General features: G+C 34.4%; 1 protein-coding gene across 2 annotated transcripts in view; it reads left to right on the top strand.

Moving 5' to 3' along the window:
• The window catches only part of LOC111054728 (probable nuclear hormone receptor HR3), a 269988-nt gene that overhangs the window by 17291 nt on the left and 239618 nt on the right, over positions 1–13079 (top strand). The window contains exon 1 of one of the 2 annotated variants that reach the window (XM_039441255.1): positions 1631–1704. The exons of the other annotated variant lie outside the window; for it this stretch is intronic. The gene's annotated coding sequence lies outside the window, so the exon portion shown is untranslated. Of the gene's footprint in view, positions 1–1630; positions 1705–13079 lie in introns of those variants that run through there. 2 annotated transcript variants of the gene reach the window in all.

Here is a 13079-nt window from a genome sequence, read left to right as displayed (position 1 = left end):
TTCATACTATATAAATAAATGCTCTTTATAGTTTATTCAAGAAAAAACACGTTATCAATATCAGAGAAGAGTTTATTATGAATTTAAGTGACAGAGCAAGGGAACCTAAGACCCGCAATGAAGAAAAAAAGTTATATTTTAATTGAATTGAGTTGGCATGCTAAGTGTGAGGTGAATATATGTAGTAGATCCTCAGTTCTAATCCAGCCCAGGCCGAAGAGCCACCCGACCAACCTAATTTTATACACCACATAGCTGCAACCCTCAGCCTCCCTGCTGTCGTCCGGCAGATTCCTATAAATAATTTGAGCTAGGTAGTATGGTGATTTGAGTTCTATTCCATGCATCAATCTAGGTGTTGAATATATCCATGGCTGTTCTGAATCGTGGTTGGTAATTGTGTTGTATATTAGCAAATAGGTTTATTTTGTGATTCCTTATACATATGAGAGTTGTTTTAATAAATAACTTTCTAAAATTGACCACAGAGAGGTCCGAGAATAGCAGAGAATAGTCCGAGTAGGGTACCTGGATTCTTTTCTCAGGATAGTTCTCATTTTTGTCCGTTGAGTAACAGCAAGCGGCTCCAGGCAATCGGATGAAACACCTCGCCAAAGTATTATGCCATACTGCAATATTGATTGGGCATATGCATGGTAGATCCTTCCACCCAAGCTAATGTCTAGTACCTGGTTGAGCTGAGACAGACCATACAACATCCTTATAAGCCTCTGCATAACATATTGCATATGGGGAACCCAACTTAAGTTATAATCAAAACATACCTCAAGGTAATACTCATAAGTATTGGTCTCATGATTGTACAGATCCATGTGTTGATCCATCCGTGTTATCAGATGGGCACACGTTAAATTGTCGGTTCCGGTTGAAGTATGACAGTCGTAAGGTCCATTAGCGTCTTCAATTATATATTCAGGCGAGGTGGAACTTCCGTCAGGAACTCCATACCAATAAAAACCATTCTTCTTCTTCTTCTTTCTTCTTCTTCTTCTTTCTTCTTCTTCTTCTTCTTCTTCTTCTTCTTCGTCGTCTTCTTCTTCATTCCACTGTACAATTTTAAATAATATAAATCTGTGGTAAATTCCCGATTTAGTGGATCCCATGAACCTTTATTGAATAAATAATAATATTTTGACAATTCATCAGATATTTAGACTCATCATGGCAAGTGAAAAGTCCTTTCAGGATAAAATTATGGTCATTAGATTCCTTTATGAGAGTCAGTTATCGCGAAAAACCTCTGTGTATATAATCTTCTGCTTTTGTGTTTGGATTTTTTCACCACAACAAAAAATGATTTTTTAATGTGAGTTAAATTTTGTCTATTCGAAATTTTTGTATGGGTTTAATGATTCCGATGACTACCAAAACACGTTTTTTGTTAAAAAGTTAGGGTGTTGAAGTCTTTGAAGATAATTAGTGACCACAAAAATTCTATTTTGGATTTGACTGCTTGAGATTAGATTTTTTGTGGAGGATTAGTGACCGCGGCAGCCCAGCAGCAATGTTAACGGATGTGGTTAGGGGTGTATGGAGGGGGAGGAGGGAGGTTGGATCGAAGAGGGACAAAATGGCTCTGCGCATGCGCTAGCACCAGCTGATGATGTCGGGGTTCTTGGTTCGATTACCGGTTTTGTTAACTTTAACGTCGGTCACCAATAGACAGCAGTCATCACTAACGACGTGAGTTATTCTATTTGGAATAATTATTCTATTTATTATTCAATAACATTTAACCCATAAACTATTGCTCTACATGCACAGTCATTCCTCTCATTTCAAGTTACACACCTTACAACATCCACACACTACACTAACCCCAACCCCTAGTGCTTCTGGCGTGTGTAATTCGATTAGCTGTTGTGCTATTTTATCAAGAACAAATTCCGACACTAAAATTGTCCTATTTCTTCTTCTGATTCGAATTTATTGTAATGAGAAATTTACTTCTTTTCCAAAATTCTAAGAGTTGATTTGAGAATATATGAAAAAACTAAACTTTTATTTATTCATAGACATAAGAATTTATGAAAAAACTAAGTCACTACCAATGTAAGTGCATTTTCACTCCATAAGTGTTTTTTTTTGAATTCAAGAAAAAACTAAGGTTTCATCAGGATATTGTCAAACATTAATTCATCAAGTATATTGTATAACGCGAATCGTTCTTTTCTATTTCTTCACCTGAATCTTTATTATTGAACTGTAATCAGAAATTTGACCTCTTTACAAATAATCCAGAAGAAAGTGAATCGATTTGGAAACTGATTAGATAAACTCAGATGGTTTGTTTGATTATTTATCGATTGTAAATAATCATACTGGGAATGTTCTATACCTCACTTTACTTTAATCGTCATCAATAATTGGTGATGTTTAACTCTGGAATCGTTCCATTTCTTCAATCGAAAATAAGTAATTGCAGTAAATCAATAAAGCTCACTGTCAATTTGAAGAATGTAGAATAATGTTATGAAAGCAAAAGACAGCAACCCAACTGAAGTAGCCTACTCTTCGTCAAGCACCTTCAACATTTTACTTGATTCAACACAAATAACTTATAGGTATATATTAACTCACGGTGTTTGTAACGGTGAACAAAACATTTTAATTGTTCTGATTCAACCAGTAGAAAATAAAATAGATTTTTGTTGCCTAGTACTATTAACTCCACTATTGAAGATTGTCTTTATATAACCAGCTCACTAGCAATGAATGAGAAGTATAGAGATTATGTACGTGAGTATGAGAGCAAATTGTTCAATCATATCCTATCATAGAACACCTAAAAAATAGTTATCATGAGTTCTATCATTTGACATCAAAAGTTCCCCAAGAATTTAAAAAGTGTGGTGAACTTTAATATGAAAGAAAGTAAAGTGTAAAAATGTGAATTCATCTATGAAACTCCTACAATAGTTTACAGAAATTTTCAGTAATTGTCTTGAGTAACTAAAACTCGTAGTTGGTGTAGCTTACTGAGGAATGAAGGAGATCACTTGAAAAATCAACTTCAAATTAACTCTTCCTTGACGTTGTTATCAAGTTCCGGTAAATTATCACAACCCATAGCAATTCTACCTGAACTCTTAAAGAGAGAGGACTTGAAAAGGAATGTGGATCAATTCCATATTATGTTCCTCTTAGCCATCTCAACATCTCCATGAGATGGATCGGATGAGTATCTTCCGAAGATTTGGTACATTTTGAACCTTTTGCAGCTCATAAAACATTAGAAAAATTTAATCCAAACTAGAATGAAAGCATTCTGTGGTATTCACTTAAAACTCATTCACTAATATTATATTTACATAAGCAACATAATATTTGTATATTGTTTGGTATCACATTCTAGTGGTTATTACGATTCTTAATTTCTATTATTCAGCTGAAATATTAAGATGAATAACCTTAGAGCCGTCAAAATATCCTCAACTAATTCACACTTATCTTAACTACCCAGTTAATGATAGTGCTATAAGTGAAAGTGAATTTCAAAATCATAGATGAATTCTTCATTCTGGTTGGTTAATTCAATCACGTTGACTTGAGTTTTATAATAGGGACTGTATTTATTATATAATTAACGTTCCGCTTAGTGCAATTATTCTTTTTCCGAGCTTAGGAAAAGTAAAAGTAGCAGTTCCCATGAAGTTCTACTTCATGTGAGATGAAAAGCTTTTAAAAACAGTTCAGATGAAATGGGACAAAACAATCAATAACAATGGAAGTGAGAAAAATTTGCTTTATTGATGACAGAAAGACGCCTGAGCTCACACTAATAAAAGGAAAATTGAATTCCATCCCCCAAGTACCAACTATTTCATTCTCTATTCTTGAAAATAACTTTTTCTCTGAATCTCCACTGCCAACTCGTTCAACTTATTTCTATTGAATTCTCTCCTTTCAGAGTACCTTGTAGAAAAATGACATTATAAATATATATCTTCTCTTCTCAAGTAGAACCCTATATATAGATTACAAGTTATTTTACCATCTTGAACCTTCTACTCCTTGACAAACTGTAATTCTTACTTCATTACATTCTTCATATAACCAACTGTTATATTATATTGGTGGCAGATAAAATGTATTGCTTGGATTATTCATGCATTCGTGTTCATCTATATAATAAGAGAGAGTAGGTTTGTTTGTTGGTGTGTTCGTTTGTTCGCATCAAAACATGTCAACTTGTGGATTGCATACCGGAAAAACGGGAATGATTTAGATCTCACAAATTTTGCACATAGATTCTAAAAATATCAATCTCGTGCACCTGGGAGCCCAAATTTCAATTTTCCTTCTAGATTTTCCAGAATTAATGTTCAAATTTCATTAATAATACATACGATTTCATAAAAAAGTGAAAAAAAATCACCAAATCATATGGTCGAAATGAAAAAAGGAACATCTGTTTCTATTATTGCTTTCTACCTGATACCACTCAACCTCAATAATATTGTTTTGATAATTGATAAATATTTTTAATAATGATGATAATATTTTTATTATAAATATAATAATAGTATTGTTTTGATAATTAATAAATATTTTATTTTCACTAACTCTGTATAATATGGTGAATGTGAAACAGCTGCATCAAAGAAATTATATCAAAAACATATGTTTAGAAAAAACATAGTTTTGAATCTTCGTTTTCCTGATGCAATGTTTAGGCCTACACGTGGCATGGATTATTAATTTTTCAGCTAGAACAGTTTTTTGAGACAAAGTGCTAAATAAACGTCTACAGTTTCATCAATGCTGTATCGGCAATATGAAAACGCATGCAGTTAATATGTCTTTGAATAAAGGTGTTGATATTTACATGGAGAAGTTATTCTCTTCCATTTTTATTCAAATAGAATTCCAAAATTATTCCAACCCTGATAGAATGACTTACCCACTTTACAGTCAGTCGAAAATTTTAATATTGGAATGAGGGGTATTTTGGCAAGCTGAGCAAAAAAATAAGTTCATATGCACCTTTTCGTTATATCTTCAAATGAAAAATGAGTTTTGTGGGTTGTCAAAACTCCCTCTGAAAGGAAAAATACTCAAATTATTCAATCTTTTAGTAAAATAACAATGATCATCCTCCATCTATCATCTTCTATACTATAATAAAGGAAAGAACTGGATTATACACGTATACAGGTGTAAAGTATAGGTAAATTTTGTTTGACGGATCATTACGTCTGAACTGCTGGACTGATTACCTTGAAATTTTGTATATAGATTCTTGCTTAACCGATAGACCTATTTTAAATTCATCAAGATTTGATCACATAGAGTTTTCAGTTTGTCAAGTTTTCAATTATTTGTCATGCTTCCAGTTTTTGTATGGAAGCAGCAGAACATTTCTCTTAAACGGGAAATTAGAAAAAAGGTATGATTGGGGATCCTTTTCGAATGATAAAAAACAGATTTTCCGTCGCATCCAAATTTTTTCCGCCATTTTGAATCCAACTTCTTTTTTCTAATTGAAAGGTAATATGGTACATGATTCCGATACAGGATTTCCAGAGAAAAGTTATGGTTAAAACCGCACATCGATATCTCAAACCTTTCAAAATTTATTCTCATTCATTTCCTTTATTATATTACTAGCCGTCAGGCTCGCTTCGCTCGCCATATCCGTCTAGCAAGGGGGCCTCGCCCCATGGACCCCCAACTGGATCGTCCAAAAATGATATCAGCAGGCTCGCTTCGCTCGCCTGCATGTAGACCTCAGGGGAACCTCTGTACCGAATTCTGGACCCCCGACTGGATTGTCCAAAAATGAGATCAGCGGGCTCGCTTCGCTCGCCTGCATGTAGACCTCAGCGGAACCTCTGTACCGAATTTGAACGTATTATGTCAATTTGATCTCGAAAAACACCTGTTTTTTTATTATTTTAAAAGATAATCGGTGTATCTTTGGCGAACAAAACTCTTCCACCTCAGCTAAACCTGTGAACTGAATTTTTTTAATATATTTCCATCAATTATTGAAAAAGGTGAGGAAACGCAGAAAAGCTGAGAAAACGCTAATTTTGGGCGTATCTTTGGAAATTTTCTCCAAACCCATTCTTATTGCGCCTCTAAAGGGCCAACTGAACACACCTACCAAATTTGAAATGTTATGTCATATTTTTATCATATGTTAGGACGATCCAGTCGGGGGTCCAGACTAAACGTCTGGCTAAACGGGTATGGCGAGCGAAGCGAGCCTGACGGCTAGTAATATAATATTCCCAGGAATAGCTCTGATTGAAGTAGCAGAATCCAATAAATTTTTCCGCGATAAATCAGGACCTCCTAAATAGGTATTTAGGATGTACTGGATAAATTGGTATTTAGTAGGTCCTGGATGAATGCATTTCAATCTTCAACTTGGTGCCAACCTAACAAAGTCAACTCAACTTAATGCCAACCTGACAAAAGTTTTAATTTAGTTACCAGAACAACTGTTTCGAAGAGGTACTCTCTCTAGATTATAGTTCTATATTAGCATATGGTATGGACATTTCAATTATAATTTTTAGATATTGGAATAAGAAAAAAACCACCCTTAGAGTTGAAATATCGCCAAAAGATTTCTTAGTGCGCCTCTAAAATGCCAACTGAACATACCTACCAAATTTGAACGTTTTTGGTCCGGTAGATTTTTAGTTCTGCGAGTGAGTGAGTCAGTCAGTCAGTGAGTGAGTGCCATTTCGCTTTTATATAGATAGAAGATAATAGATAGATAGATGGATATATCCATCTATCTATCATCTTCTATACTATAATAAAGGTAAGAACTGGCTTATACGCGTGCAAAGGATAGGAAAATTATGTTTGACGCATCATCACGTCTGAACTACTGGACTGATTTACTTGAAATGCTGCATATAAGTTCTTAATCGACCGAGGATTCTTAATCTATTTTCTAATCTATTCGATAATCTATTTTCTAATCTATTCGATTTCTTTATCTAATCGATATCTTAATCTATCTAGGCCTATTTTCAATTCTTCTAGATTTCATTACTGCAAGTTTTCAGTTTGTCAAGTTTTAAAATAGACCCTTGCGTAGCACGGGTAACCTGCTAGTGGATATATATAGGCCTATATGTATTATCCATACTTAGTGAATACTTATACGGATAATTACTGGATGATTTTGTTACAGTTTTCGATTTAAACTCAGTAAGTGATCTGTTTAGTGATTCACAATCTACATAATATTATATAGGATGTGAAATTAAGTACAAATTGACAGGTAGTGTTATACCAAATACAAGAAAAATTTGTGGCTTAAATTTTAATTAATTATTAAAGGAGGTATTGGCTTATACACGAGTAGGGGTAAAGTGAGAGTACTGCCCCAAAGCTGCCCCCGAATCTGCCCCAAAGCTGATTCTTGGTTCTAACCTTGCCCAATTCAATGTAATCTGAACTAACTTAACCTAGCCATACCCCTAATCTCACAATTAATCTCAAATGAAGATCCCCATTCCCACTTTTTTGGAAAAAAACTAGATCCAGCTTTTTTTTATTTCTTGAATAACTAAGAAACCGTTGATTTTACAAAAAAATTACAAGAATAACTTTTTCCAGTAAATCTTATTACAAATCCATTGACACCCCATTTGTCAAGATTGAACAGAAAATAAGGATCTCATGGGAAAAGTAGATCCAGCTTTTTTCAATAACTAAGAAACCATTAATTTTACAATAAATTTACAAGAATAACTTTTTCTAGTAAATCTAATAACAAATCCATCGACACCACATTTGTCAAGATTAAACAGAAAATAAGGATCTTATGGAAAAAGTAGATCCAATTTCTTGAATAACTAAGAAACCAAGAATAATTTTTTTCAGTAAATTCATTTGTCAAGGAATCCTAACTCAACTTTTTCTGAAACTGAGCAACAAGCATACAGAATCTCTAATGATATTTTTATGTTGAGACCCTTTCTTAAGGAACACCAACCTCAGCACTAAAACCCTCTGTGGGGGGGGGGGGATTGACCCTCTGTCTTCAACCAGCTAAGTTTGAAATACTTACCTCAGGTTGTATTAAACATTTATTATAAAAATAGATCATGAGTGTTGATGGAATTTGGTCAATATTTGTATGATAAAGATAATAATAGTGATATTAATGTTGATATCAAAAATTTGATTCAGAATTTTTTCCATTTTTTACAATGCATATCATTAGCTGCAACTTTCATACCAAACATCAATCTCAATAATGAAAAAGAGTGGAAGTATATGACTGATCCAAACTTAATCCAACAATTCTCACTTTCTTCTGGAATCTTTTTTAAAGAATGGTATGAAAAAAATGTAATAAATATAGATGAAAAATCTTAGGTTTAGGTGAGTACACCCAGAAAGAAATTGTAGATGTAGGTGAGGACACCCTGAAAAAAATGTAGGTTTGGTTACCCAGACTAAGAACATTATTCAACTTTAATAAAATAAATTCATTTGAAAAATCTGAGCTCATATAGATAGTGCAAATTTGACACTATATAATCACAGTCAGTATTTGAATATATTGTGCTTTGAAAGAAGCTGATAAATCAAATTATAATCTAAAATGCTTTGAAATTAAATTTGAAGAAAATGGTTGGAGATCATTCTATGGGAAGACAAGAACAATTCTACAAATTAATGATAAATCAATGGGATGATACTGAAGGTAAAATATTGATACATTTGTAGAGTGTGGGAGATTAATACTTTCGATTTGAATATTGTCTAGTTTTTAACCAAATTTCTTGTTATTTTATAGAAGATTTTTTCAAATTTATAATACTCTTTTTACTGTTCCACTCAGTGGTGTATATTCAAAATCATTATCATAGAGGATTAAACAGTAGGCACTGGTTTTTCTGAGAAATTATTTGTTGTTTCCAATGTCAACTTTATGTCTATTGCTCCAGATTTTAATAGTTCATTTTGCTTATTACAGTCTATAACAACCAATGGTGCATATTCATCAAATGTTTTATACTCAATTGATGTACTGCTGTTATAAGGATTGTTCGGACATTATATGAATGTTCCCCTTTGTTGTCTAGCGTTGTGTGGTGGAGGGGGCAATTGAAGGGTGATGCATATAGCATAATCGCGCCAGTTGCCATTTGCAAGCCAATCGAACAGCTCACTTCTCGTAATATCGATTTTTGCAAAGTGATCTATTGATTTATTGTGATTTATTACAAGTGTTGTCTTGTCTCGTATCGTGATCTAGACCCGGGATCCTAGAAGCAAGGAGGATTTGGACATGAAGGTAGGCCTATGTTATTATGCACTTAGCCATTTAAATTGTTCAACTTGCTACCCGATGCCAGACAACCCCAAAAGGTTCTCGATGTAATTGATACAGTCCACAAACCAGAGTGCTGTTTGAGCCAGCCTCTGTCGAATAAACATGGTCCAACCGTCCGGATTGATTTGTTAATCAAATTTTAATAGGACATAAGTTTGAAATATCGTCTAATAGGTTTGTCATTTTTTATGCCTATTTTATTCTTGGTTTTTCTGTGTCATAGTAGTTTTTTTTGTAGTGTTTTTTTTTGTCATTGTAGATGAATATACACTCTATTTGTGGTATTCTTAAGAAATTTGGGCTCAATTTAAGTTGGAAATTGAGTAGAACAAGTAATATTTTCGTAAATAATTGTGTTGTAGTATTATTGCATAAGATTGTTGCATTGGCGCCACAAGGCTGGACTGGCAAGTTTGTGTCAATAAGTAGAGAAAGACTTATACATCATCTAGCTGTAACAGTAACTGGAACTGTTACTTTTTTTAAAGGATACTTGCAGTTATTTGCATTGATTATTGTCGTTACTTCGTTATCAAGAGCAGTTATTGTTTGTTCCAATGAGTATTGATACAGTATTATTAGCCTCGTAACCGATCATTCTCTACCGAGCATAAGTTGAAGTACTGGCTAGGCTTGTATGATTAGATAAGCTAGCCATTGTTCATTCCATTGTGTTGCCTGCTCTCATGTTTTCCCTCTTATTCTTGTTTGGTTCTTTGTCTCACTCTCTCTCTCGACAAGCGCTCACTGTTATCGCCTCACTATGGGTGTTATCAAAGACTTGACATTTTAAAGAGATGCATTAATTTGTAAAATAAAACGGATTAATGAAATTGCTGAAGCTGATGAAAAGGATCCGAAAAATAAAAAAATGAAGAATTTATTGAAAGTTATGGGAGAGCATATCGATTACCACCAGGTGAAGTTCAATGATATAATAGATAAGATGCAGAGCTACTATAACAAACAAAATCCTCGATTGGAAATAACTCAACTTGAAATGCTGATGAGCCAATTTGATGAGACATATTTCAATGTCAAGGCTATTCTCGAAACCTTATCATCCACTCAAACAAATTTGAATATTAGTTCTTCCAATGTAGCTGCTTCACCTACAACTGGAAATATCTCGCCAGTTGCCCTACCTAAGCTTCCTTTAATGACTTTTGACAGCGATTTGAAAATTTGGAGTCAATTTAAAGATTTATTCAAAGCCACGGTTCATAATAATGGTCAAATTGCTGACATACAAAAACATATGTACCTTCAGTCTGTACTGAGAGGCAATGCACTGTCAGTCATTTCTGTAGTCCCATTGACAAGTGATCATTATGCTGAGACATGAAAAATATTATTGAATTGCTACAATGACTCTTACAAGCTGACTGATGCATACTTGCAAGCAATTTTTGACATGCCAGCAGTTAATAAGCAACCAGACTTACTACGAAAATTCATCACTCATTTAGCTGAGTATATTGCAGCACTAAAACCAATTGGTCATTCAGTTAATGACTGGTCGATTCCGTTATTATTTGTCTTACATAAAAAATGCACTGAAGAATTAAGAGAGAAGTGGCAGAGACTGCTAAGAAATGGAACAGTATCTGATTTGAAAAACTTCCAAATATTTTTGAATGATGAAGCTGTTATTTTGGAGGCTACCAAATCCACTGATTAATTGGGGTCATCTACATCGTCAGAAGCCTCCTCACATAAGCAGTTTGGGAAATCGAAACCCACTATGGGAAATTACAAAGCTTCAGCTATGATTGTTAAATTGAAATCGGACGAGCTAAAATGTATTGAATGTAATAATTCTCATGAACTGGAAAATTGTGAAGTGTTCTTGAATCTCAAACTGTCTGATAGATTAAAATGTGTAAAAGAATGGAAACTATGTATATGCTGTTTATTGGCAGGGCACTTTATTAGAGATTGTAGAAGAAGGAAGCTGTGCAGTGACTGTAATTTGCATCATCAATCGCTTCTCCATTTAGAGCTGAGACAGCCACCTGTTGAAAACACCAACACATTGGCCGGTAATAAACAAATGAGCAGGGTAGATGGGCATGACATTGCTAATCGAAGCCATCAAACATTTGTTACTGACTCAGCTAAGAAAGTGTTTTTGAATGTAAATAGTTCCTTAGTATTGTTACCAACTGTTAAATTGGGAGTTCGAGGTAATCAAGGCAATTATCACAAGGTCAAAGTATTATTAGATAGTGCAAGCACCGAGCCATCTATTACAAGGCGATGCATGAAAAAACTGGGTTTAGTGGTACAGAAAACACACAGTTTGCCCATCTATGGATTATCTGATACTAAACTGGTAGTGACAGATGAAATTGCTAACTGTGAATTTTAAACACTGAACTCCCCTTCATTAAAAATTACCGCGTCGGGAGTCAACAAAATAGCAGCTACAAATCAAATAAAAAATGCATACTGGACACATATTGGAGGACTGGAGCTAGCAGATTCTGAATTTTTCCTTTCAGAGGAGGTTGATATTTTATTGGGTGCTGAATACTTCCCCTTCATTCTGACAGGAAGAAAGGTGATTGGTCCAGTGGGTACACCATCTGCCCTAGAAACTGTATGGGGCTACTGCCTGATGGGTAAGGTATCAGAGGAGAGTTTACTATCTCAAATAATCTGTGCATGTATTCTAATGCTAATTTAGAAAAGTTGGTGAAGCAATTTTGGGTCGTAGAAGAGCCACCTAGGACAAAAAGTTATTGGAAGGTGAAATGGCTTGTGAGGAGATATACAAATCAACTGTTTGTCATTTGAATACTGGTAGATTCATTGTTGAATTACCATCCAAGGAAACAAATACAAGTGAGATATCTGGATATCTTGAAGGTAAAACCAATGTCGGAGAAAATGTTTCCATGATTTGAGAAGAAGAATTGGGAGATAAGTTAGAAGGAGTTCCAGGTGAACAAGGTATAGCCTTCAACAGTTATTTACCGATCAACGGTAATTTAGGGAAAGAGTTAAAAGTGATTCATAGTCCACATGAAATCAAACCAATGGGAAGACCCATACCGAAAAAGGAAATTGGAGAAGATTTTTTTGAAAGGGAGAAATGAAATTTGGAAGAGTTAGATCATGATAGACAGGATAATGTTGAAATAAAATGGACAAAATCCGAAAAGGGAGAAGAAATGAAAGAGTATACTCTAACACCTATGTCGTATGGTGTATCATCATCACCATTTCTTGCCATTTGTACTACGCATCAGTTTATTGAAGATGAAGAAAAAATGTTCCCTGCAGCTTCTGAAGCCTTACAGTGCTCTACTTACATGGATTATATAGTTACATCAGTCTCATCAATGGAAGCAACCAAGCAACTGCAGCTTACTGAATTGTTAAGCAAAGGGAAATTTGAATTGCTGAAGTGGGCCAGCAATCATTCTACCATTCTATCAAATCTCCCGGAGCATTGCGCTATTGATGCAAAAGATTTCACTTTGGAGTCTGATAAAACCATTAAAACTCTTGGCTTCCAATCGAATCCAATTGGTTACTACCTCTTCTACAGGGTGAAGGTTCCTTCCAGTCTAGCTACAAAACAGAATGTTTTATCAACTTTAGCACAAATTTTTGATCCATTAGGATATTTGACACCTCTCATGCTTACCTTCAAGAGTATAATTCAATGTCTATGGCAATCGGGATGTGACTGGGATGATATAGCATCTGTGGAGGTAGTGAAGAAATGGGAGCTTTG

The sequence above is a fragment of the Nilaparvata lugens genome, chromosome X (assembly GCF_014356525.2).
Source record: "Nilaparvata lugens isolate BPH chromosome X, ASM1435652v1, whole genome shotgun sequence".
Classification (NCBI taxonomy): Eukaryota; Metazoa; Arthropoda; class Insecta; order Hemiptera; family Delphacidae; genus Nilaparvata; species Nilaparvata lugens.
Note: the sequence above shows the minus strand (reverse complement) of the source record. Positions and strands in the feature narration are given on the sequence as shown.